At 46.5% G+C, this 27697-nt stretch overlaps 5 non-coding genes across 5 annotated transcripts; all 5 read right to left on the reverse strand.

Annotated features, from left to right (window-relative positions):
- Positions 1 to 430: 430 nt before the first annotated feature.
- Positions 431 to 512, reverse strand: TRNAS-AGA (transfer RNA serine (anticodon AGA)). Its single transcript has one exon. It is a non-coding gene; the product is annotated as a tRNA-Ser (tRNA).
- Positions 513 to 3373: 2861 nt separating this feature from the next.
- On the reverse strand, positions 3374 to 3455 carry TRNAF-AAA (transfer RNA phenylalanine (anticodon AAA)). Its single transcript has one exon. It is a non-coding gene; the product is annotated as a tRNA-Phe (tRNA).
- A 2861-nt stretch (positions 3456 to 6316) lies between these two features.
- On the reverse strand, positions 6317 to 6398 carry TRNAS-AGA (transfer RNA serine (anticodon AGA)). The gene has a single exon. It is a non-coding gene; the product is annotated as a tRNA-Ser (tRNA).
- Positions 6399 to 9258: 2860 nt separating this feature from the next.
- TRNAS-AGA (transfer RNA serine (anticodon AGA)) lies at positions 9259 to 9340 on the reverse strand. Its single transcript has one exon. It is a non-coding gene; the product is annotated as a tRNA-Ser (tRNA).
- Positions 9341 to 24529: 15189 nt separating this feature from the next.
- TRNAS-AGA (transfer RNA serine (anticodon AGA)) lies at positions 24530 to 24611 on the reverse strand. The gene has a single exon. It is a non-coding gene; the product is annotated as a tRNA-Ser (tRNA).
- Between the last annotated feature and the right edge of the window lie 3086 nt (positions 24612 to 27697).

The following is a 27697-nucleotide window of genomic DNA, read 5'->3' on the forward strand; positions in this document are numbered from 1 at the left end:
AGGAAAAAACACAGAAAGAGCTTGTAGATGAACTTCTCTTCCAGGAACAGCAGGTTAAGAGAAATTACACAGGGAGCAGTTAAGCTTGTAACACGGAAAGAATAGAAAAGAAAATGCAGTTTCATGGAGTGTGTTTGCCTAATCCAGCTAGCACTTTTATTTTATTTCTCTATTTGCTTCTTTTATTGGTAAAGTAAGTTTCAAGTGCATGCACAGGTATGACCGAGAGAGCCAGGGTATAATAATTTGAAGCGTTTGCACCAGCGCTAATGAAGGACGAGAGTTATAGCAAAGATATGAAAGGGGGAGCGATAATAAATATGTGATATGGCAATAGTGACACCAAAATAAGCCACCTATTTATAAAACTGACATGGAAGAAATACTAAAGGTTAACTTCTGAAATTGTAGCCGATGTTAAAAAGATTGTCGTTGTCGGCAGGATTCGAACCTGCGCGGGGAGACCCCAATGGATATCTAGTCCATCGCCTTAACCACTCGGCCACAACAACTGACTGCAAGGCGTGTGCACATAATCTGTATGCAAGTTTTTAAGGTGTCCCACAGCAAATTCCTGATATTCTGCAATGCACTTTTTAAAAATAATGTTTTTTTCAGCAGGCACATTCTCTCCTAAAAACAAAAATTGCATGCGTATATCTCTAGTTTGGAATACCATAGGCTTGCATGCATACTCTCATGGGTCACTCAAGTTTTTTGGCCCCTATTGCACTCTGTTTTCGTGCTGCTTTTAGTATATGGCCCATATTACAGAAGTCTACCATCTTTGAGTATTTGAGGCTCCTTTGTAAGTGCTTTATATTTTTTCCTTGAAGAGCTATATAATAAAGAGGTCCGGGAAAGATTGCATTTATGGAAGATAAAAGAAGGCCCACTTGTCTCACCAAATGCTGTAGAGAAACCTGATGTTTTACTCATGTTATCCTTAGTTCGTTTTTGTTAGACCTTGCATTCTTAAGGTGGTCCCAACCCCACCTTATTGCTTTTCACCTCCGCATTTTGCTGTATCTTTTTGTTGGCCTTAGGACTCTGATCACTTTATCGCTACTAATCAGTGCTGAAGTGCACGTGCTTCTTCCCTAATCATGTGTATAATTGGAGTACACCTGACTGACAGATTTAATTTACTTGAAAGCCCCTTGTAAAGCGGTATACCATATACCCAGGGACTGATTGTGCCGCCCAAAGAAATAGCATTTCAAACCTGTCTCAAGCCTGCTACTGCAGTGCCTGTGCTGCAGTGTACTGCCACTTCGACTTGGCATTTAAAACTACTTGCCAAGCCTTAAACTCCAATTTTATTACATATCAGTAACCCCTTAGGTAGGCCCTAGGTAGTCCTAGGGGCATCATGCTATGTAAGTAAAAGGTAAGACATGTACTGTGGTAGTTTGTATATCCTAGTAGTATCAAACAGTCTATTACATTTTTCACTACTGTGAGGTCTGCCCCTCTCAAAGGTTAGCATTGGGTATGCCCTTATACTTTTTGGGGGGTAATTCCATATCAGAGAGGAGAAGCTTTATTTATTTATTGGTAAATCCTATCTACTGGTGAAGTTGGATTTAATCTTACTATTGTATAAATGCCATTTTTAGAGAGTGAGCATTTCTCTGCACTTACTGCTCTATTTGCATGTAAACCTGTCTTCAATTGACATCTGGATTGGGCTGCGAGACAGCTACATATGTGCATTCCCTGTAGACAGCCACAACACACGTCACTCAACTGCAACTGCATTCATCTGCATTCTGATTGGCCTGGGGGAGAGCTCCACTCCCCTTACCGCAAATAAGTTCAAGAACGATAATTTACGTCAGTAAGTACAGTATACCTACATCTTATATTCATGTGTGTTTAAATAATTTGTCGTTAGATCATTTAAATATTGAAAAGGATCTGTTTTTAATATACATTTTACAAAAACAACTGGTACATTTGGGAATTCTGTAAAGGAAAAACCCAACTGCCGTGACATTGCCAACCACAATGCCGTGACTCGGATTCAAACCGAGGTTGCTGTGGCCACAACGCAGAGTACTAACCACTATACGATCACGGCGAGCTACTTGGGCTCAATAACATACAGTGACATGAAGAAATTATAATTCGGAACACTCAGGGCTACTCCTGTGATAGGCTGAATGTGTTCATTGCTTCCTCATTCCTTATACAAAGGCTTTATCCCCTCAGTGGTTGATAGGCTGAAACCGTTTCCTGGCCGCCTGCTTGTGAACTGGCAGGAGTCAAAGATCACACATACACTGGTGGGCCTGTGATGGGACACCAATGCAGAGAAACACACCTGGCGCAGATATTCTATTCTGTTTATTAGACCTGCATCTCCCCTGTACCTCCTCAAGCCATCTGTATGTGAAGCAAGAAAGAGTTAAGGAACGGTCCATCTACACTTTTATTGGGAGGATGCTGCCGTGAGCTCCTCCCAGCTAATCACACAAACAGCAGTAAAGCAAGATAACTACACAGTTAGGGGGGACTGCATGGTTAGGTTTTTGAGGAATTATTGAAACTGACCTCAGTGACCCATAATCAGAGCTGTGGCTAATGACTGCATGCCTAATTATGATGAAGCAAGCACCATAACTCGTAGGGGCCCCACAACACACTTTTCTTAGCTCATTGAATTAAAGTATAAACTTCTGCCATGTGTGAGTGGTGAAAGCTTGTTAATTTTGTTGCTTTTCAAATTCACGTCTGACAACAAGACGAAGGAACATTGGGGCATCAGACGCTTTGGAAAGTAGCAACCAACCGCAGAGAAAGAGAGAAAGAGGGAAAAGACAGTATGAGGTGTGGAGAAAACAGCAGCAGGTACAAGGAGCTCAAATGAGATTAATGGCGCCTAAATAGAGCACGTAAAGGAACAGTTACAAATCTAAGAAAAGGGAAAGAAAAGACTAGGAAAAAACACAGAAAGAGCTTGTAGATGAAATTCTCTTCCAGGAACAGCAGGTTAAGAGAAATTACACAGGGAGCAGTTAAGCTTGTAACACGGGGGAGAATAGAAAAGAAAATGCAGTTTCATGAAGTGTGTTTGCCTAATCCAGCTAGCACTTTTATTTTATTTCTCTATTTGCTTCTTTTATTGGTAAAGTAAGTTTCAAGTGCATGCACAGGTATGACCGAGAGAGCCAGGGTATAATAATTTGAAGCATTTGCACCAGCGCTAATGAAGGACGAGAGTTATAGCAAAGATATAAAAAGGGAGAGCGATAATAAATATGTGATATGGCAATAGTGACACCAAAATAAGCCACCTATTTATAAAACTGACATGGAAGAAATACTATAGGTTAACTTCTGAAATTGTAGCCGATGTTGAAAAGATTGTCGTTGTCGGCAGGATTCGAACCTGCGCGGGGAGACCCCAATGGATTTTTAGTCCATCGCCTTAACCACTCGGCCACAACAACTGACTGCAAGGTGTGTGCACATAATCTGTATGCAAGTTTTCAAGGTGTCCCACAGCAAATTCCTGATATTCTGCAATGCACTTTTTAAAAATAATGTTTTTTTCAGCAGGCACATTCTCTCCTAAAAACAAAAATTGCATGCGTATATCTCTAGTTTGGAATACCATAGGCTTGCATGCATACTCTCATGGGTCACTCAAGTTTTTTGGACCCTATTGCACTCTGTTTTCATGCTGCTTTTAGTATATGGCCCATATTACAGAGGTCTACCATCTTTGAGTATTTGAGGCTCCTTTGTAAGTGCTTTATATTTTTTTCTTGAAGAGCTATATAATAAAGGGGTCCGGGAAAGATTGCATTTATGGAAGATAAAAGAAGGCCCACTTGTCTCACCAAATGCTGTAGAGAAACCTGATGTTTTACTCATGTTATCCTTAGTTCGTTTTTGTTAGACCTTGCATTCTTAAGGTGGTCCCAACCCCACCTTATTGCTTTTCACCTCCGCATTTTGCTGTATCTTTTTGTTGGCCTTAGGACTCTGATCACTTTATCGCTACTAATCAGTGCTGAAGTGCACGTGCTTCTTCCCTAATCATGTGTATAATTGGAGTACACCTGACTGACAGATTTAATTTACTTGAAAGCCCCTTGTAAAGCGGTATACCATATACCCAGGGACTGATTGTGCCGCCCAAAGAAATAGCATTTCAAACCTGTCTCAAGCCTGCTACTGCAGTGCCTGTGCTGCAGTGTACTGCCACTTCGACTTGGCATTTAAAACTACTTGCCAAGCCTTAAACTCCAATTTTATTACATATCAGTAACCCCTAAGGTAGGCCCTAGGTAGTCCTAGGGGCATCATGCTATGTAAGTAAAAGGTAAGACATGTACTGTGGTAGTTTGTATATCCTAGTAGTATCAAACAGTCTATTACATTTTTCACTACTGTGAGGTCTGCCCCTCTCAAAGGTTAGCATTGGGTATGCCCTTATACTTTTTGGGGGGTAATTCCATATCAGAGAGGAGAAGCTTTATTTATTTATTGGTAAATCCTATCTACTGGTGAAGTTGGATTTAATCTTACTATTGTATAAATGCCATTTTTAGAGAGTGAGCATTTCTCTGCACTTACTGCTCTATTTGCATGTAAACATGTCTTCAATTGACATCTGGATTGGGCTGCGAGACAGCTACATATGTGCATTCCCTGTAGACAGCCACAACACACGTCACTCAACTGCAACTGCATTCATCTGCATTCTGATTGGCCTGGGGGAGAGCTCCACTCCCCTTACCGCAAATAAGTTCAAGAACGATAATTTACGTCAGTAAGTACAGTATACCTACATCTTATATTCATGTGTGTTTAAATAATTTGTCGTTAGATCATTTAAATATTGAAAAGGATCTGTTTTTAATATACATTTTACAAAAACAACTGGTACATTTGGGAATTCTGTAAAGGAAAAACCCAACTGCCGTGACATTGCCAACCACAATGCCGTGACTCGGATTCGAACCGAGGTTGCTGTGGCCACAACGCAGAGTACTAACCACTATACGATCACGGCGAGCTACTTGGGCTCAATAACATACAGTGACATGAAGAAATTATAATTCGGAACACTCAGGGCTACTCCTGTGATAGGCTGAATGTGTTCATTGCTTCCTCATTCCTTATACAAAGGCTTTATCCCCTCAGTGGTTGATAGGCTGAAACCGTTTCCTGGCCGCCTGCTTGTGAACTGGCAGGAGTCAAAGATCACACATACACTGGTGGGCCTGTGATGGGACACCAATGCAGAGAAACACACCTGGCGCAGATATTCTATTCTGTTTATTAGACCTGCATCTCCCCTGTACCTCCTCAAGCCATCTGTTTGTGAAGCAAGAAAGAGTTAAGGAACGGTCCATCTACACTTTTATTGGGAGGATGCTGCCGTGAGCTCCTCCCAGCTAATCACACAAACAGCAGTAAAGCAAGATAACTACACAGTTAGGGGGGACTGCATGGTTAGGTTTTTGAGGAATTATTGAAACTGACCTCAGTGACCCATAATCAGAGCTGTGGCTAATGACTGCATGCCTAATTATGATGAAGCAAGCACCATAACTCGTAGGGGCCCCACAACACACTTTTCTTAGCTCATTGAATTAAAGTATAAACTTCTGCCATGTGTGAGTGGTAAAAGCTTGTTAATTTTGTTGCTTTTCAAATTCACGTCTGACAACAAGACGAAGGAACATTGGGGCATCAGACGCTTTGGAAAGTAGCCACCAACCGCAGAGAAAGAGAGAAAGAGGGAAAAGACAGTATGAGGTGTGGAGAAAACAGCAGCAGGTACAAGGAGCTCAAATGAGATTAATGGCGCCTAAATAGAGCACGTAAAGGAACAGTTACAAATCTAAGAAAAGGGAAAGAAAAGACTAGGAAAAAACACAGAAAGAGCTTGTAGATGAAATTCTCTTCCAGGAACAGCAGGTTAAGAGAAATTACACAGGGAGCAGTTAAGCTTGTAACACGGGGGAGAATAGAAAAGAAAATGCAGTTTCATGAAGTGTGTTTGCCTAATCCAGCTAGCACTTTTATTTTATTTCTCTATTTGCTTCTTTTATTGGTAAAGTAAGTTTCAAGTGCATGCACAGGTATGACCGAGAGAGCCAGGGTATAATAATTTGAAGCGTTTGCACCAGCGCTAATGAAGGACGAGAGTTATAGCAAAGATATAAAAAGGGAGAGCGATAATAAATATGTGATATGGCAATAGTGACACCAAAATAAGCCACCTATTTATAAAACTGACATGGAAGAAATACTATAGGTTAACTTCTGAAATTGTAGCCGATGTTGAAAAGATTGTCGTTGTCGGCAGGATTCGAACCTGCGCGGGGAGACCCCAATGGATATCTAGTCCATCGCCTTAACCACTCGGCCACAACAACTGACTGCAAGGCGTGTGCACATAATCTGTATGCAAGTTTTTAAGGTGTCCCACAGCAAATTCCTGATATTCTGCAATGCACTTTTTAAAAATAATGTTTTTTTCAGCAGGCACATTCTCTCCTAAAAACAAAAATTGCATGCGTATATCTCTAGTTTGGAATACCATAGGCTTGCATGCATACTCTCATGGGTCACTCAAGTTTTTTGGCCCCTATTACACTCTGTTTTCGTGCTGCTTTTAGTATATGGCCCATATTACAGAAGTCTACCATCTTTGAGTATTTGAGGCTCCTTTGTAAGTGCTTTATATTTTTTCCTTGAAGAGCTATATAATAAAGAGGTCCGGGAAAGATTGCATTTATGGAAGATAAAAGAAGGCCCACTTGTCTCACCAAATGCTGTAGAGAAACCTGATGTTTTACTCATGTTATCCTTAGTTCGTTTTTGTTAGACCTTGCATTCTTAAGGTGGTCCCAACCCCACCTTATTGCTTTTCACCTCGGCATTTTGCTGTATCTTTTTGTTGGCCTTAGGACTCTGATCACTTTATCGCTACTAATCAGTGCTGAAGTGCACGTGCTTCTTCCCTAATCATGTGTATAATTGGAGTACACCTGACTGACAGATTTAATTTACTTGAAAGCCCCTTGTAAAGCGGTATACCATATACCCAGGGACTGATTGTGCCGCCCAAAGAAATAGCATTTCAAACCTGTCTCAAGCCTGCTACTGCAGTGCCTGTGCTGCAGTGTACTGCCACTTCGACTTGGCATTTAAAACTACTTGCCAAGCCTTAAACTCCAATTTTATTACATATCAGTAACCCCTAAGGTAGGCCCTAGGTAGTCCTAGGGGCATCATGCTATGTAAGTAAAAGGTAAGACATGTACTGTGGTAGTTTGTATATCCTAGTAGTATCAAACAGTCTATTACATTTTTCACTACTGTGAGGTCTGCCCCTCTCAAAGGTTAGCATTGGGTATGCCCTTATACTTTTTGGGGGGTAATTCCATATCAGAGAGGAGAAGCTTTATTTATTTATTGGTAAATCCTATCTACTGGTGAAGTTGGATTTAATCTTACTATTGTATAAATGCCATTTTTAGAGAGTGAGCATTTCTCTGCACTTACTGCTCTATTTGCATGTAAACCTGTCTTCAATTGACATCTGGATTGGGCTGCGAGACAGCTACATATGTGCATTCCCTGTAGACAGCCACAACACACGTCACTCAACTGCAACTGCATTCATCTGCATTCTGATTGGCCTGGGGGAGAGCTCCACTCCCCTTACCGCAAATAAGTTCAAGAACGATAATTTACGTCAGTAAGTACAGTATACCTACATCTTATATTCATGTGTGTTTAAATAATTTGTCGTTAGATCATTTAAATATTGAAAAGGATCTGTTTTTAATATACATTTTACAAAAACAACTGGTACATTTGGGAATTCTGTAAAGGAAAAACCCAACTGCCGTGACATTGCCAACCACAATGCCGTGACTCGGATTCGAACCGAGGTTGCTGTGGCCACAACGCAGAGTACTAACCACTATACGATCACGGCGAGCTACTTGGGCTCAATAACATACAGTGACATGAAGAAATTATAATTCGGAACACTGAGGGCTACTCCTGTGATAGGCTGAATGTGTTCATTGCTTCCTCATTCCTTATACAAAGGCTTTATCCCCTCAGTGGTTGATAGGCTGAAACCGTTTCCTGGCCGCCTGCTTGTGAACTGGCAGGAGTCAAAGATCACACATACACTGGTGGGCCTGTGATGGGACACCAATGCAGAGAAACACACCTGGCGCAGATATTCTATTCTGTTTATTAGACCTGCATCTCCCCTGTACCTCCTCAAGCCATCTGTATGTGAAGCAAGAAAGAGTTAAGGAACGGCCCATCTACACTTTTATTGGGAGGATGCTGCCGTGAGCTCCTCCCAGCTAATCACACAAACAGCAGTAAAGCAAGATAACTACACAGTTAGGGGGGACTGCATGGTTAGGTTTTTGAGGAATTATTGAAACTGACCTCAGTGACCCATAATCAGAGCTGTGGCTAATGACTGCATGCCTAATTATGATGAAGCAAGCACCATAACTCGTAGGGGCCCCACAACACACTTTTCTTAGCTCATTGAATTAAAGTATAAACTTCTGCCATGTGTGAGTGGTAAAGGCTTGTTAATTTTGTTGCTTTTCAAAATCACGTCTGACAACAAGACGAAGGAACATTGGGGCATCAGACGCTTTGGAAAGTAGCCACCAACCGCAGGGAAAGAGCGAAAGAGGGAAAAGACAGTATGAGGTGTGGAGAAAACAGCAGCAGGTACAAGGAGCTCACATGAGATTAATGGCGCCTAAATAGAGCACGTAAAGGAACAGTTACAAATCTAAGAAAAGGGAAAGAAAAGACTAGGAAAAAACACAGAAAGAGCTTGTAGATGAAATTCTCTTCCAGGAACAGCAGGTTAAGAGAAATTACACAGGGAGCAGTTAAGCTTGTAACACGGGGGAGAATAGAAAAGAAAATGCAGTTTTATGAAGTGTGTTTGCCTAATCCAGCTAGCACTTTTATTTTATTTCTCTATTTGCTTCTTTTATTGGTAAAGTAAGTTTCAAGTGCATGCACAGGTATGACCGAGAGAGCCAGGGTATAATAATTTGAAGCATTTGCACCAGCGCTAATGAAGGACGAGAGTTATAGCAAATATATGAAAGGGGGAGCGATAATAAATATGTGATATGGCAATACTGCCACCAAAATAAGCCACCTATTTATAAAACTGACATGGAAGAAATACTAAAGGTTAACTTCTGAAATTGTAGCCGATGTTAAAAAGATTCTCGTTGTCGGCAGGATTCAAACCTGCGCGGGGAGACCCCAATGGATTTCTAGTCCATCGCCTTAACCACTCGGCCACAACAACTGATTGTAAGGCATGTGCACATAATCTGTATGCAAGTTTTCAAGGTGTCCCACAGCAAATTCCTGATATTCTGCAATGCAGTTTTTAAAAATAATGTTTTTTTCAGCAGGCACATTCTCTCCTAAAAACTAAAATTGCATTGGTATATCTCTAGTTTGGAATACCATAGGCTTGCATGCATACTCTCATGGGTCACTCAAGTTTTTTGGACCCTATTGCACTCTGTTTTCGTGCTGCTTTTAGTATATGACCCATATTACAGAAGTCTACCATCTTTGAGTATTTGAGGCTCCTTTGTAAGTGCTTTATATTTTTTCCTTGAAGAGCTATATAATAAAGGGGTCCGGGAAAGGTTGCATTTATGGAAGTTAAAAGAAGGCCCACTTGTCTCACCAAATGCTGTAGAGAAACCTGATGTTTTACTCATGTTATCCTTAGTTCGTTTTTGTTAGACCTTGCATTCTTAAGGTGGTCCCAACCCCACCTTATTGCTTTTCACCTCCGCATTTTGCTGTATCTTTTTGTTGGCCTTAGGACTCTGATCACTTTATCGCTACTAATCAGTGCTGAAGTGCACATGCTTCTTCCCTAATCATGTGTATAATTGGAGTATACCTGACTGACAGATTTAATTTACTTGAAAGCCCCTTGTAAAGTGGTATACCATATACCCAGGGACTGATTGTGCCGCCCAAAGAAATAGGATTTCAAACCTGTCTCAAGCCTGCTACTGCAGTGCCTGTGCTGCAGTGTACTGCCACTTCGACTTGGCATTTAAAACTACTTTCCAAGCCTTAAACTCCAATTTTATTACATATCAGTAACCCCTAAGGTAGGCCCTAAGTAGTCCTAGGGGCATCATGCTATGTAAGTAAAAGGTAAGACATGTACTGTGGTAGTTTGTATGTCCTAGTAGTATCAAACAGTCTATTACATTTTTCACTACTGTGAGGTCTGCCCCTCTCATAGGTTAGCATTGGGTATTCCCTTATACTTTTTGGGGGGTAATTCCATATCAGAGAGGAGAAGCTTTATTTATTTATTGATAAATCCTATCTACTGGTGAGGTTGGATTTAATCTTACTATTGTAAAAATGCCATTTTTAGAGAGTGAGCATTTCTCTGCACTTACTGCTCTATTTGCATGAAAAACTGTCTTCAATTGACGTCTGGATTGGGCTGCGAGACAGCTACATATGTGCATTCCCTGTAGACAGCCACAACACAGGTCACTCAACTGCAACTGCATTCATCTGCATTCTGATTGGCCTGGGGGAGAGCTCCGCTCCCCTTACCGCAAATATGTTCAAGAACGATAATTTATGTCAGTAAGTACAGTATACCTACATCTTATAATCATGTGTGTTTAAATAATTTGTCTTTAGATCGTTTAAATATTGAAAAGGATCTGTTTTTAATAGACATTTTACAAAAACAACTGGTACATTTGGGAATTCTGTAAAGGAAAAACCCAACTGCCGTGACATTGCCAACCACAATGCCTTGACTCGGATTCGAAGCGAGGTTGCTGCGGCCACAACGCAGAGTAATAACCACTATACGATCACGGCGAGCTACTTGGGCTCAATAACTTACAGTGACATGAAGAAATTATAATACGGAACACTCAGGGCTACTCCTGTGATAGGCTGAATGTGTTCATTGCTTCCTCATTCCTTATACAAAGGCTTTATCTCCTCAGTGGTTGATAGGCTGACACCGTTTCCTGGCCGCCTGCTTGTGAACTGGCAGGAGTCAAAGATCACACATACACTGGTGGGCCTGTGATGGGACACCAATGCAGAGAAACACACCTGGCGCAGATATTATATTCTGTTTATTAGACCTGCATCTCCCCTGTACCTCCTCAAGCCATCTGTATGTGAAGCAAGAAAGAGTTAAGGAACGGTCCATCTACACTTTTATTGGGAGGATGCTGCCGTGAGCTCCTCCCAGCTAATCACACAAACAGCAGTAAAGCAAGATAACTACACAGTTAGGGGGGACTGCATGGTTAGGTTTTTGGGGAATTATTGAAACTGACCTCAGTGACCCATAATCAGAGCTGTGGCTAATGACTGCATGCCTAATTATGATGAAGCAAGCACCATGGCTCGTAGGGGCCCCACAACACACTTTTCTTAGCTCATTGAATTAAAGTATAAACTTCTGCCATGTGTGAGTGGTAAAGGCTTGTTAATTTTGTTGCTTTTTAAATTCTCGTCTGACAACAAGACGAAGGAACATTGGGGCATCAGACGCTTTGGAAAGTTGCCACCAACCGCAGGGAAAGAGCGAAAGAGGGAAAAGACAGTATGAGGTGTGGAGAAAACAGCAGCAGGTACAAGGAGCTCAAATGAGATTAATGGCGCCTAAATAGAGCATGTAAAGGAACAGTTACAAATCTAAGAAAAGGGAAAGAAAAGACTAGGAAAAAACACAGAAAGAGCTTGTAAATGAAATTCTCTTCCAGGAACAGCAGGTTAAGAGAAATTACACAGGGAGCAGTTAAGCTTGTAACACGGGGGAGAATAGAAAAGAAAATGCAGTTTTATGAAGTGTGTTTGCCTAATCCAGCTAGCACTTTTATTTTATTTCTCTATTTGCTTCTTTTATTGGTAAAGTAAGTTTCAAGTGCATGCACAGGTATGACCGAGAGAGCCAGGGTATAATAATTTGAAGCGTTTGCACCAGCGCTAATGAAGGACGAGAGTTATAGCAAAGATATGAAAGGGGGAGCGATAATAAATATGCGATATGGCAATAGTGACACCAAAATAAGCCACCTATTTATAAAACTGAAATGGAGAAATACTAAAGGTTAACTTCTGAAATTGTAGCCGATGTTAAAAAGACTCTCGTTGTCTGCAGGATTTGAACCTGCGCGGGGAGACCCCAATGGATTTCTAGTCCATCGCATTAACCACTCGGCCACAACAACTGACTGTGGGGTTAGCATTGGGTATTCCCTTATATTTTTTGGGGGGTAATTCCATATCAGAGAGGAGAAGCTTTATTTATTTATTGATAAATCCTATCTACTGGTGAGGTTGGATTTAATTTTACTATTGTATAAATGCCATTTTTAGAGAGTGAGCATTTCTCTGCACTTACTGCTTGTTAGACGGGGACCTGGAGGGTCGGCCGAAGACAGGGGGAGAGGCCTCCGGTGAGGGCCGTCTCCAGCGATCATACAGACAAGTAACTTCCCCCCCCACAGATGGACACCACACAAAGATTAGGTCAACACTCTTTATATGCGATTCTTGAAGCAAGGATATCAGCGATACAGTGAGATCGGGACACAAAGGTCCTCTCAATTCTAGTCTCTGGAAGGGGAAGGGTAGCGGGACAGTCTTGGTACCGGTCTGGTACGGGTTGGCAAGATGGGTAGCTCACAATCCTCGAGCTCGGAGTTCTGGAAGGTCGGGCCGCGGCAGCGCCAGCAGGCTAGGATGATAAGTCTCACTTGAGAAGGGCCGCGGCAGCGCCAGCCGGCAAAGGCGATGGTTCACACAAGGATGGGCCGCGGCAGCGCCAGCAGGTCCCGACGAAGGTGTAGGTTGCAGAAGGCCGCGGCGACGCCAACAGGCAGGAGCGATGGTTCACGAGGATGGGCCGCGGCAGCGCCAGCAGGTCCCGATGAAGGTGTAGGTTGCAGAGGGCCGCGGCAGCGCCAGCAGGCCGGAGCGATGGTTCACGAGGATGGGCCGCGGCAGCGCCAGCAGGTCCCGACGAAGGTGCAGGTTGCAGAGGGCCGCAGCAGCGCCAGCAGGCAGGAACGATGATTCACAAGGCAGGGCTGCGGCAGCGCCAGCAGTCCGTCAAGGATGAGTTCCTCTAGGTGTCTCTCGACTCCAGGATACAACTGCCTTCCTGCTCTGGAGCTGCCCCAGTTATAGGTCTGGCGCCCCTTGATGTCCGGACCCTCGCACTTGGAGGTCGGGAGGTCCGGGATGAGGGAGTCCAGACACCCAGCGGGGGGGTGGAGCCAGCACCCGGGGAGGCTGGGGGTGATCGGCACCTGGCAGGGGAGAGCCATCGACACTCTCTTCTCCCATTGACCTGCCAAGTGGTCTCTTCACCTCCTGGGTGGATGGTGGTGCCTCGATGTTGGGGCCTGGCCAGGCCCAGGGCTGAGGTCAAGCTGAGGCCATGCGGCCTCGTGGTGCAGTGTCCAAGATGGCGGCTGGGCCGGGGCAATGCTGCTGATGACGGCCCGTCCCGGCCGATGTCGGGGTGTTCGGGGTGGCAGGCGTCCCGTTGGAGTGGGCTGTGGGTTGCTTCTGTGGATTGCCGGGTGGTTCTTCTGGTGGCACCGGTATAGCCGGTGCTCGGGCCTTATCATGCGGTGGAGGGAGCGGCCCCTTCACGAGGCCTGTCCAACATGCGTCCCCCCCAGCTGAAGGCAGGGAGAGTCACCCATCTTCCTGGGTACTCTCCTTGCCGAGGAGGAAGAAGCGTGACAGGCCGTCTGCGTTGGCGTGGTCCTGGCCTGGGCGATGCTCCACAGAGAAGTCCATCCCCTGCAAGGAGATGGACCATCGTAACAGTTTTGGGTCCTCCCCCCGCATCTGCATCAGCCATTGCAGGGGTCGGTGGTCTGTCTGTACCCTGAAGTGGGTACTGAAGAGGTAGGGCCGGAGTTTCTTGAGGGCCCATACCACTGCGAAGGCCTCCCGCTCTATGGTGCTCCAGCGCTGCTCACGAGGCAGCAGGCGTCGGCTGATGAAGGCCACTGGCTGGTCGACTCCCTCGGCGTTGAGTTGAGAGAGTACTGCCCCAATGCCATGATCTGAGGCGTCCGTCTGGACGATGAACTCCCAGCTGTAGTCGGGGGCCTGGAGCACGGGAGCGGTGCACATGGCGGCCTTCAACTTCTCGAAGGCCGCTTGACAGTCCGGAGTCCAGTTGACGGTTTTGGGGTTCTTCTTGGATGTGAGTTCTGTGAGGGGCCCCACAATGCTGCCATAATCCTTTACAAACCGCCGGTAGTATCCGGTGAGCCCTAGGAAGGCTCGGACCTCGGGTTGGTTGACAGGGGGTTGCCAGGACTGGATGGCAGCGATCTTGAGCTGAAGGGGGGCCACCAGACCGCTCCCTACTTGGTGTCCGAGATAGGTCACGGACCCTTGGCCAATCTGACATTTGCTGGCCTTGATGGTGAGACTGGCCTGCTGGAGGGCGTACAGGACTTCTCGGAGGTGGTGGAGGTGGTCCGCCCAGTGACGACTGTATACAGCGATATCGTCCAGGTAGGCAGCGCTGAATTCTTCGAGGCCCGCCAACACCTGGTTCACGAGTCGTTGGAAGGTAGCTGGAGCGTTTTTCATGCCGAATGGCATCACTTTGAAATGGTAGTGGCCATCCGGGGTAGAGAAGGCGGATCGTTCTTGGGCTCTGGGGGTAAGGCCGATCTGCCAGTAGCCTGCTGTCAGATCAAAGATGCTCAGATAGCGGGCAGCCCCCATGCGGTCAACCAGTTCATCTGCCCGGGGGATGGGGTGAGCGTTGGTTCGGTGGCAGCGTTCAGGCCCCGATAGTCTACACAGAATCGGAGCTCGGGGGCGACGCCCGGGGCGGCAGCCTTGGGGACCAGTACGACTGGGCAGGCCCAGGGGCTGTCAGATGGCGCTATCACTCCTAGGGCCAGCATTTTAGAGACTTCGTCCTGGATGCAGGTGCGCACCCGATCCGGTACTCGGTACGCCCTGTGTCGAATAGGTGGACTATCCCCAGTGTTCACGTCGTGAAGGCACCAGGGGGTGACCCCTGGGGTGAGGGAGAACAGGTTCGCAAATTGCAGCAGGAGAGCCCGACAGTCTTGGCGTTGTTCCGGGGTCAAGGCGTCGGAGAGTCTGACCCCTTCCACTGAGCCATTTTTTTCACGGGTCCCCAGTAGGTCAGGGAGGAGCTCGGAGTCTTCTTCCGTCCCACTATCTGATGCCATCAGTAGGCTGAGCTCCGAGCATACGAAGTGGGGTTTGAGTCTGTTGGCGTGGAGGACCCGGAGGGGGTTCTGGGGGGACTCCATGTCTATTAGGTAGGTGACAGGGCCCTTGCACTCGATCACCTTGAAGGGTCCTGTCCATTTGTCCTGCAGGGCACAAGGTTCGACTGGAGACATCACCCATACTTGCTGGCCGGGCTCAAACTCAATGGAGGAGGCATGTTGATCGTACCATTTCTTCATGTCCTCCTGACTGGCCTCAAGATTGGCTTTGGCGAGTTCCCTGAATCGCCGGGTCTGGTTGCGGAGGGTCAGGAGATACTTATATACATCCGGAGGGGTCTTCTGGGGGGCCATCTCCCATCCTTCCTTGACCAGGCTGAGGGGGCCCCGGACAGGGTGTCCGTACAGGAGCTCGAAGGGGCTGAAGCCGAGGGATTTCTGAGGAACTTCTCGGTAGGCGAAGAGGAGGCACGGGAGCAGCACGTCCCATTGGCGACGTAGGGGTTCTTCCAGGCCCATGATCATTTCCTTGAGAGTGCGGTTAAACCGCTCGACCAGTCCGTTTCCTTGCGGGTGATAGGGGGTCGTGAACCGGTAGGTAACCCCGCACTGCTGCCAGAGAGACTTCATGTACTTTGAGATAAAGTTCGTGCCCCTGTCGTTGACGACTTCCCGGGGGAAGCCCACTCGAGAGAAGATCCCCATTAGGGCTCGGCCTACCATGGGTGCTGTCACGGTCCGAAGAGTAATGGCTCGGGATAGCGGGTGGCGTGGTCCACCAGGACCAGGATGAACCGGTGCCCCTGTGCTGTTCGGGGGTCCAGGGGCCCCACAATGTCTATTCACACCCGTTCGAACGGGGTGGTGACGATGGGAAATGGTTGCAAGGGTGCTTTGATTTTTCGGCCGCTCTTCCCGCTGGCCTGGCAGGTGGGGCAGGCCCGGCAGTGGTTGGAGACATCATTTCGCATTTTGGGCCAGTAAAAGTGTGTTACCAGGCGATTGTATGTTTTGTCTTGTCCCAGGTGTCCAGCAAGGGGGACATCGTGCGCTAAGTTCAACAGGAAGTCCCTGAAGCGGAGGGGCACCACCAGCACCCGGCTGGCCCCCAGCTCAGCAATTCTTTGCTCGCTGTAGAGCAGGTCATTGTCCCAATAGATCCAGTGTGCCCCTGCGGTGTCTCCTGCGCTCTGGGCGAGGGCTTGCTGTTGGAGTCCCTCTAGGGAGGGACAGGTCTTCTGTTCTTGCCGGAATTGTTCCTGGGTGGGTCCACCCTCTTGACGCCACTGGGCCAGTTCTGGAAGGTCCTGGAGCTGAGCGGGCCCTTCTTCGTTTTGCTCTGGGGGATTGGTACTTAGGGGGTCTCCCTCCGGGACGATCGGGGGAGGAGGTTCTGGCCATTCGGGTTCTTCGGGACTGGGGATGGCGCGGGCGGTCATGGACTGGGTCGTTATGCAGGCCCATTCAGGGAGGCCCAACATCCCCAGGTGCTCTCTTCTTTCAACGGCTGCCCAGGGGGAACTTTCGAGGTCGTTTCCCAGGAGGCAGTCCACTGGGGCATCATCGTGGACAGTCACCTTCAGCATACCGGACACTCCTCCCGACTCGAAGGGGACGCAGGCCATCCGACACAGGCTCTCTGAATTGTCGGCTGATCGGACGGGGCAAAGAACGTTTGGCAAGATCTGCTCTGGGGTTACCAGATGACAGCGGACTGCCGTCACACTGGCCCCGGTGTCGCGCAGGGCTTCGGCCTTGCGCCCATTTATGTTCACCCACTGGCTGTATTTTCTCGTGTTGGCGGGTAGGGGAGCCCGCGGGATCATGTCTCTTTCCCCTAGGCAAACCAGGGACATGGCGGCGGGTTCCCACTCGGGCTGTTCCTGTTCGTATTCTTCATAATCTTCGGGGGCTTGCTCTTCTCCCAGGGCGGCGGCAGCGACCTGGCGGGGTATAGGACTCTGGTTCTTCGGGCAGTTAGGGTCATTGGCATAGTGGCCAGTCCGCTGGCACCGGTGGCAAGTAACATTGGCTCGGAACCCTGAACGCAACGGCGGGTTTCCCCTACCGGCCGGGGGCGGGGTGTTGCTGGCGGGAGCCGCCGGGACGGTGTCTCTGCCCCGACCCTGGCCTCCTCCTCCTCGGGGGAGATGGGGACCTTGGTTGGTTCGGTTTGGCTCACTGGCCCGGCTTCGGGCAACTCGAGTGCTTTCCCATCAGTCAGCTTCGGCGGCGAGTTGCCGAGGTTCAGTCAGTTTACTGTCGAGGAGGTGCTGCCTGAGCTCGACGAAGCAATTGTTGGAGAGGTGCTCCCACACAATGAGGTTAAAGAGTTGTTCGCAGGTGGTTACTTGGCTGTCCTTGATCCACCCCTCGAATGCTCTGCTGAAAAAGTTCACGTACTCTACCCAAGTTGTACCCGGGATCCGTTTGCAGTCGCGGAACCGCTGGCGGTACATCTCGGGCGTGAGTCCATATCGAGTGAGGAGGGCGGCCTTCATGTGGTCGTAGGAGGTCATCTGATGGTCCGGGAGTTGCAGCAGGGCGTCGCGCCCTTCGTTGACGAACCTCCCCCATAACCCGGCTCCCCAGTCACTTCGAGAAATCCGGTGGGAGGTCATGGCTATCTCGTAGGCTTTGAACCACTGCTGGATATCGTCGTTCCGATAATATTCTCTGACGACATCCTTGGGGATGTGGACTTTCGGGTCTGTAGTGCCAGGAGTGTTCGGGCGCTCGGGCACCCCGAGATCTTTATTTTGTTTCCGAAGCTCTATTTCTGCTAGATTGCGCTCATGTTCGTATGCCAGTTTTTTCTCTTCTAATTCCCTCTGCCTTTGTTTCTCTTCCCGCTCCTCTCGGAGCCGCAAGTGTTCCAATGTTATCTTTTGTTCCGCCAATTTCAGTTCTCCGTCCAACCAAAGCCGTGCCAGCTCTAATTCATGGAGTCTGCTTTTCTCTCGTTCTCGGATCTCCTCCAGGGAGAGACCCGATCTCCTTCCTTCTGTCGGAGGGGTGTTCGTTTCCGGCGCCTCGAGGTTTTCGTTTTGGGGTACGGCCATACCCGTCTCTGCCCAAGATTCCAGGGCGTGTTTGAAGTCCTCTTTCGTGCTCAGTCCTGTGGTAGCAATGCCTAGTTCTATGCAAAATTGCTTTAGCTCTCTGTGGTTGTACTCTTCTAGTTTCTCCATCTGGAATTTCTCTGTGGATCCGCTCTCTTTTGTTGTCATTGTGGTTGAGTCGTGGGGTGAGTTACTCTCTGTACGATTACGCGTTGGTTCGGATCGCGCCGCTGGCCACCAATGTTAGACGGGGACCTGGAGGGTCGGCCGAGGACAGGGGGAGAGGCCTCCGGTGAGGGCCGTCTCCAGCGATCGTACAGACAAGTAACTTCCTCCCCCACAGATGGACACCACACAAGGATGAGGTCAACACTCTTTATATACGATTCTTGAAGGAAGGATATCAGCGATACAGTGAGATCGGGACACGAGGGTCCTCTCAATTCTAGTCTCTGGAAGGGGAAGGGTAGCAGGACAGTCTTGGTACCGGTCTGGTACGGGTTGGCAAGATGGGTAGCTCACAATCCTCGAGCTCGGAGTTCTGGAAGGTCGGGCCGCGGCAGCGCCAGCAGGCTAGGATGATAAGTCTCACTTGAGAAGGGCCGCGGCAGCGCCAGCCGGCAAAGGCGATGGTTCACACAAGGATGGGCCACGGCAGCGCCAGCAGGTCCCGACGAAGGTGTAGGTTGCAGAGGGCCGCGGCGACGCCAGCAGGCAGGAGCGATGGTTCACGAGGATGGGCCGCGGCAGCGCCAGCAGGTCCCGACGAAGGTGTAGGTTGCAGAGGGCCGCGGCAGCGCCAGCAGGCAAGAGCGATGGTTCACGAGGATGGGCCGCGGCAGCGCCAGCAGGTCCCGACGAAGGTGCAGGTTGCAGAGGGCCGTGGCAGCGCCAGCAGGCAGGAACGATGAATCACAAGGCAGGGCTGCGGCAGCGCCAGCAGTCCGTCAAGGATGAGTTCTTCTAGGTGTCTCTTGACTCCAGGATACAACTGCCTTCCTGCTCTGGAGCTGCCCCAGTTATAGGTCTGGCGCCCTTTGATGTCCGGACCCTCGCACTTGGAGGTCGGGAGGTCCAGGATGAGGGAGTCCAGACACCCAGCAGGGGGGTGGAGCCAGCGCCCGGGGAGGCTGGGGGTGATCGGCACCTGGCGGGGGAGAGCCATCGACACTCTCTTCTCCCATTGACCTGCCAAGTGATCTCTTCACCTCCTGGGTGGGTGGTGGTGCCTCGATGTCGGGGCCTGGCCAGGCCCAGGGCTGAGGTCGAGCTGAGGCCACGCGGCCTCGTGGTGCAGTGTCCAAGATGGCGGCTGGGCCGGGGCAATGCTGCTGACGACGGCCCGGGCCGGCCGATGTCGGGGTGTTCGGGGGGGCAGGCGTCCCGTTGGAGCGGGCTGTGGGTTGCTTCTGTGGATTGCCGGGGTGGTTCTTCTGGTGGCACCGGTAGAGCCGGTGCTCGGGCCTTATCATGCGGGGGAGGGAGCGGCCCCTTCACGAGGCCTGTCCAACACTGCTCTATTTGCATGAAAACCTGTCTTCAATTGACGTCTGGAATGGGCTGCGAGACAGCTACATATGTGCATTCCCTGTAGACAGCCACAACACAGGTCACTCAACTGCAACTGCATTCATCTGCATACGTATTGGCATGGGGGAGAGCTCCGCTCCCCCACCGCCAATATGTTCAAGAACGATAATTTATGTCAGTAAGCACAGTATACCTACATCTTATAATCATGTGTGTTTAAATAATTTGTCGTTCGATCATTTAAATATTTAAAAAGATCTGTTTTTAATAGACATTTTACAAAAACAACTGGTACATTTGGGAATTCTGTAAAGGAAAAACCCAACTGCCGTGACACTGCCAACCACAATGCCGTGACTCGGATTCGAAACCAAGGTTGCTGCGGCCACAACGCAGAGTACTAACTACTATACGATCACGGCGAGCTACTTGGGCTCAATAACGAACAGTGACATGGAGAAATTATAATTCTGAACACTCAAAGCTACTCCTGTGATAGGCTGAATGTGTTCATTGCTTCCTCGTTCCTTATACAAAGGCTTTATCTCCTCAGTGGTTGATAGGCTGAAACCGTTTCCTGGCCGCCTGCTTGTGAACCGCCAGGAGTCAAAGATCACACATACACTTGTGGGCCTGTGATGGGACACCAATGCAGAGAAACACACCTGGTGCAGATATTCTATTCTGTCTATTAGACCTGCATCTCCCCAGTACCTCCTCAAGCCATCTGTATGTGAAGCAAGAAAGAGTTAAGGAGCGGTCCATCTACACTTTTATTGGGAGGATGCTGCCGTGAGCTCCTCCCAGCTAATCACACAAACAGCAGTAAAGCAAGATAACTACACAGTTAGGGGGGACTGCATGGTTAGGTTTTTGAGGAATTATTGAAAGTGACCTCAGTGACCCATGATCAGAGCTGTGGCTAATGACTGCATGTCTAATCATGATGAAGCAAGCACCATGGCTCGTAGGGGCCCCACAACACACTTTTCTTAGCTCATTGAATTAAAGTATAAACTTCTGCCATGTGTGAGTGGTAAAGGCTTTTTAATTTTGTTGTTTTTCGAATTCACTTCTGACAACAAGACGAAGGAACATTGGGGCATCAGACGCATTGGAAAGTAGCCACCAACCGCAGAGAAAGAGAGAAAGAGGGAAAAGGCAGTATGAGGTGTGGAGAAAACATCAGCAGGTACAAGGAGCTCAAATGAGATTAATGGCCCCTAAATAGAGCATGTAAAGGAACAGTTACAAATCTAAGAAAAGGGAAAGAAAAGGCTAGGAAAAAACACAGAAAGAGCCTGTAGGTGAAATTCTCTTCCAGGGACAGCAGGTTAAGAGAAATTACTCAGGGAGCAGTTAAGCTTGTAACACGGGGGAGGATAGAAAAGAAAATGCAGTTTTATGAAGTGTGTTTGCCTAATCCAGCTAGCACTTTTATTTTATTTCTCTATTTGCTTCTTTTATTGGTAAAGTAAGTTTCAAGTGCATGGACAGGTATGACCGAGAGAGCCGGGGTATAATAATTTGAAGCGTTTGCACCGGCGCTAATGAAGGACGAGAGTTATAGCAAAGATATGAAAGGGGGAGCGATAATAAATATGTGATATGGCAATAGTGACACCAAAATAAGCCACCTATTTATAAAACTGACATGGAAGAAATACTAAAGGTTAACTTCTGAAATTGTAGCCGATGTTAAAAAGATTCTCGCTGTCGGCAGGATTCGACCCTGCGCGGGGAGACCCCAATGGATTTCTAGTCCATCGCCTTAACCACTCGGCCACAACAACTTACTGTAAGGCGTGTGCACATAATCTGTATGCAAGTTTTCAAGGTGTCCCACAGCAAATTCCTCATATTCTGCAATGCACTTTTTAAAAATAATGTTTTTTTCAGCAGGCACATTCTCTCCTAAAAACAAAAATTGCATGCGTATATCTCTAGTTTGGAATACCATAGGCTTGCATGCATACTCTCATGGGTCACTCAAGTTTTTTGGACCCTATTGCACTCTGTTTTCGTGCTGCTTTTAGTATATGGCCCATATTACAGAAGTCTACCATCTTTGAGTATTTGAGGCTCCTTTGTAAGTGCTTTATATTTTTTCCTTGAAGAGCTATATAATAAAGGGGTCCGGGAAAGATTGCATTTATGGAAGATAAAAGAAGGCCCACTTGTCTCACCAAATGCTGTAGAGAAACCTGATGTTTTACTCATGTTATCCTTAGTTCGTTTTTGTTAGACCTTGCATTCTTAAGGTGGTCCCAACCCCACCTTATTGCTTTTCACCTCCGCATTTTGCGGTATCTTTTTGTTGGCCTTAGGACTCTGATCACTTTATCGCTACTAATCAGTGCTGAAGTGCACATGCTTCTTCCCTAATCATGTGTATAATTGGAGTATACCTGACTGACAGATTTAATTTACTTGAAAGCCCCTTGTAAAGTGGTATACCATATACCCAGGGACTGATTGTGCCGCCCAAAGAAATAGCATTTCAAACCTGTCTCAAGCCTGCTACTGCAGTGCCTGTGCTGCAGTGTACCACTTCGACTTGGCATTTAAAACTACTTGCCAAGCCTTAAACTCCAGTTTTATTACATATCAGTAACCCCTAAGGTAGGCCCTAGGTAGTCCTAGGGGCATCATGCTATGTAAGTAAAAGGTAAGACATGTACTGTGGTAGTTTGTATGTCCTAGTAGTATCAAACAGTCTATTACATTTTTCACTACTGTGAGGTCTGCCCCTCTCATAGGTTAGCATTGGGTATTCCCTTATACTTTTTGGGGGGTAATTCCATATCAGAGAGGAGAAGCTTTATTTATTTATTGATAAATCCTATCTACTGGTGAGGTTGGATTTAATCTTACTATTGTATAAATGCCATTTTTAGAGAGTGAGCATTTCTCTGCACTTACTGCTCTATTTGCATCAAAACCTGTCTTCAATTGACGTCTGGATTGGGCTGCGAGACAGCTACATATGTGCATTCCCTGTAGACAGCCACAACACAGGTCACTCAACTGCAACTGCATTCATCTGCATTCTGATTGGCCTGGGGGAGAGCTCCGCTCCCCTTACCGCAAATATGTTCAAGAACGATAATTTATGTCAGTAAGTACAGTATACCTACATCTTATAATCATGTGTGTTTAAATAATTTGTCGTTAGATCGTTTAAATATTGAAAAGGATCTGTTTTTAATAGACATTTTACAAAAACAACTGGTACATTTGGGAATTCTGTAAAGGAAAAACCCAACTGCCGTGACATTGCCAACCACAATGCCGTGACTCGGATTAAAACCGAGGTTGCTGCGGCCACAACGCAGAGTACTAACCACTATACGATCACGGCGAGCTACTTGGGCTCAATAACGTAACATGAAGAAATTATAATTCGGAATACTCAAGGCTACTCCTGTGATAGGCTGAATGTGTTCATTGCTTCCTCATTCCTTATACAAAGGCTTTATCTCCTCAGTGGTTGATAGGCTGAAACCGTTTCCTGGCCGCCTGCTTGTGAACTGGCAGGAGTCAAAGATCACACATACACTGGTGGGCCTGTGATGGGACACCAATGCAGAGAAACACACCTGGCGCAGATATCCTATTCTGTTTATTAGACCTGCATCTCCCCTGTACCTCCTCAAGCCATCTGTGTGTGAAGCAAGAAAGAGTTAAGGAACGGTCCATCTACACTTTTATTGGGAGGATGCTGCCGTGAGCTCCTCCCAGCTAATCACACAAACAGCAGTAAAGCAAAATAACTACACAGTTAGGGGGGACTGCATGGTTAGGTTTTTGAGGAATTATTGAAACTGACCTCAGTGACCCATAATCAGAGCTGTGGCTAATGACTGCATGCCTAATTATGATGAAGCGAGCACCATGGCTCGTAGGGGCCCGCAACACACTTTTTTTAGCTCATTGAATTAAAGTATAAACTCCGGCCATGTGTGAGTGGTAAAGGCTTGTTAATTTTGTTGCTTTTCAAATTCACGTCTGACAACAAGACGAAGGAACATTGGGGCATCAGACGCTTTGGAAAGTAGCCACCAACCGCAGAGAAAGAGAGAAAGAGGGAAAAGACAGTATGAGGTGTGGAGAAAACAGCAGCAGGTACAAGGAGCGCAAATGAGATTAATGGCGCCTAAATAGAGCACGTAAAGGAACAGTTACAAATCTAAGAAAAGGGAAACAAAAGACTAGGAAAGAATACAGAAAGAGCTTGTAGATGAAATTCTCTTCCAGGAACAGCAGGTTAAGAGAAATTACACATGGAGCAGTTAAGCTTGTAACACGGGGGAGAATAGAAAAGAAAATGCAGTTTTATGAAGTGTGTTTGCCTAATAAAGCTAGCACTTTTATGTTATTTCTCTATTTGCTTCTTTTATTGGTAACGTAAGTTTCAAGTGCATGCACAGGTATGACCGAGAGAGCCAGGGTATAATAATTTGAAGCGTTTGCACCAGCGCTAATGAAGGACGAGAGTTATAGCAAAGATATGAAATGGGGAGCGATAATAAATATGTGATATGGCAATAGTGACACCAAAATAAGCCACCTATTTATAAAACTGACATGGAAGAAATACTAAAGGTTATCTTCTGAAATTGTAGCCGATGTTAAAAAGATTCTCGTTGTCGGCAGGATTCGAACCTGCGCGGGGAGACCCCAATGGATTTCTAGTCCATCGCCTTAACCACTCGGCCACAACAACTGACTGTAAGGCGTGTGCACATAATCTGTATGCAAGTTTTCAAGGTGTCCCACAGCAAATTCCTGATATTCTGCAATGCACTTTTTAAAAATAATGTTTTTTTCAGCAGGCACATTCTCTCCTAAAAACAAAAATTGCATGCGTATATCTCTAGTTTGGAATACCATAGGCTTGCATGCATACTCCCATGGGTCACTCAAGTTTTTTGGACCCTATTGCACTCTCTTTTCGTGCTGCTTTTAGTATATGGCCCATATTACAGAAGTCTACCATCTTTGAGTATTTGAGGCTCCTTTGTAAGTGCTTTATATTTTTTCCTTGACGAGCTATATAATAAAGGGGTCCGGGAAAGATTGCATTTATGGAAGATAAAAGAAGGCCCACTTGTCTCACCAAATGCTGTAGAGAAACCTGATGTTTTACTCATGTTATCCTTAGTTCGTTTTTGTTAGACCTTGCATTCCTAAGGTGGTCCGAACCCCACCTTATTGCTTTTCACCTCCGCATTTTGCGGAATCTTTTTGTTGGCCTTAGGACTCTGATCACTTTATCGCTACTAATCAGTGCTGAAGTGCACGTGCTTCTTCCCTAATCATGTGTATAATTGGAGTATACCTGACTGACAGATTTAATTTACTTGAAAGCCCCTTGTAAAGTGGTATACCATATACCCAGGGACTGATTGTGCCGCCCAAAGAAATAGCATTTCATACCTGTCTCAAGCCTGCTACTGCAATGCCTGTGCTGCAGTGTACTGCCACTTCGACTTGGCATTTAAAACTACTTGCCAAGCCTTAAACTCCAATTTTATTACATAGCAGTAACCCCTAAGGTAGGCCCTAAGTAGTCCTAGGGGCATCATGCTATGTAAGTAAAAGGTAAGACATGTACTGTGGTAGTTTGTATGTCCTAGAAGTATCAAACAGTCTATTACATTTTTCACTACTGTGAGGTCTGCCCCTCTCATAGGTTAGCATTGGGTATTCCCTTATACTTTTTGGGGGGTAATTCCATATCAGAGAGGAGAAGCTTTATTTATTTATTGATAAATCCTATCTACTGGTGAGGTTGGATTTAATCTTACTATTGTATAAATGCCATTTTTAGAGAGTGAGCATTTCTCTGCACTTACTGCTCTATTTGCATGAAAACCTGTCTTCAATTGACGTCTGGATTGGGCTGCGAGACAGCTACATATGTGCATTCCCTGTAGACAGCTACAACACAGGTCACTCAACTGCAACTGCATTCGTCTGCATTCTGATTGGCCTGGGGGAGAGCTCCGCTCCCCTTACCGCAAATATGTTCAAGAACGATAATTTATGTCAGTAAGTACAGTATACCTACATCTTATAATCATGTGTGTTTAAATAATTTGTTGTTAGATCGTTTAAATATTGAAAAGGATCTGTTTTTATTAGACATTTTACAAAAACAACTGGTACATTTGGGAATTCTGTAAAGGAAAAACCCAACTGCTGTGACATTGCCAACCACAATGCCGGGACTCGGATTCGAACCGAGGTTGCTGCGGCCACAACGCAGAGTACTAACCACTATACGATCACGGCGAGCTACTTGGGCTCAATAACATACAGTGACATGAAGAAATTATAATTCGGAACACTCAGGGCTACTCCTGTGATAGGCTGAATGTGTTCATTGCTTCCTCATTCCTTATACAAAGGCTTTATCTCCTCAGTGGTTGATAGGCTGAAACCGTTTCCTGGCCGCCTGCTTGTGAACTGGCAGGAGTCAAAGATCACACATACACTGGTGGGCCTGTGATGGGACACCAATGCAGAGAAACACACCTGGCACAGATATCCTATTCTGTTTATTAGACCTGCATCTCCCCTGTACCTCCTCAAGCCATCTGTATGTGATGCAAGAAAGAGTTAAGGAACGGTCCATCTACACTTTTATTGGGAGGATGCTGCCATGAGCTCCTCCCAGCTAATCACACAAACAGCATTAAAGCAATATAACTACACAGTTAGGGGGGACTGCATGGTTAGGTTTTTGAGGAATTATTGAAACTGACCTCAGTGACCCATAATCAGAGCTGTGGCTAATGACTGCATGCCAAATTATGATGAAGCAAGCACCATGGCTCGTAGGGGCCCCACAACACGCTTTTCTTAGCTCATTGAATTAAAGTATAAACTTCTGCCATGTGTGAGTGGTAAAGGCTTGTTAATTTTGTTGCTTTTCTAATTCACGTCTGACAACAAGACGAAGGAACATTGGGGCATCAGACGCTTTGGAAAGTAGCCACCAACCGCAGAGAAAGAGAGAAAGAGGGAAAAGACAGTATGAGGGGTGGAGAAAACAGTAGCAGGTACAAGGAGCTCAAATGAGATTAATGGAGCCTAAATAGAGCACATAGAGGAACAGTTACAAATCTAAGAAAAGGGAAAGAAAAGACTAGGAAAAAACACAGAAAGAACTTGTAGATGAAATTCTCTTCCAGGAACAGCAGGTTAAGAGAAATTACACAGGGAGCAGTTAAGCTTGTAACACGGGGGAGAATAGAAAAGAAAATGCAGTTTTATGAAGTGTGTTTGCCTAATCCAGCTAGCACTTTTATTTTATTTCTCTATTTGCTTCTTTTATTGGTAAAGTAAGTTTCAAGTGCATGGACAGGTATGACCGAGAGAGCCAGGGTATAATAATTTGAAGCGTTTGCACCAGCGCTAATGAAGGTCGAGAGTTATAGCAAAGATATGAAAGGGGGAGCGATAATAAATATGTGATATGGCAATAGTGACACCAAAATAAGCCACCTATTTTGAGGAAAATTAAATTTTGGCCATGTTGTGTTCCCTAGCGCGTACCCCACCGACTCCATGTACCAGCTTAAAGTGCATGTAACTTCCCTCCTGTGCCAGCTATGAAGACGCAAATGCATTTGCGTCCACCGTTAACTTGTCCTCTTTCAGATCCACCATGAATGGATTATGTAGTCCGTTCCTAAGTATGATATGCCACCGTCTCTTTGTAGTACACTTTTCATGTATAACTGCTCTAGCAAGAGTAGGCCCTGAATTCCTGCCATCTGAACCTCTTTTGTGGCTCCTGACTCT

This window comes from Lissotriton vulgaris, chromosome 1_1, assembly GCF_964263255.1.
Source record: "Lissotriton vulgaris chromosome 1_1, aLisVul1.2, whole genome shotgun sequence".
Lineage (NCBI taxonomy): Eukaryota > Metazoa > Chordata > Amphibia > Caudata > Salamandridae > Lissotriton > Lissotriton vulgaris.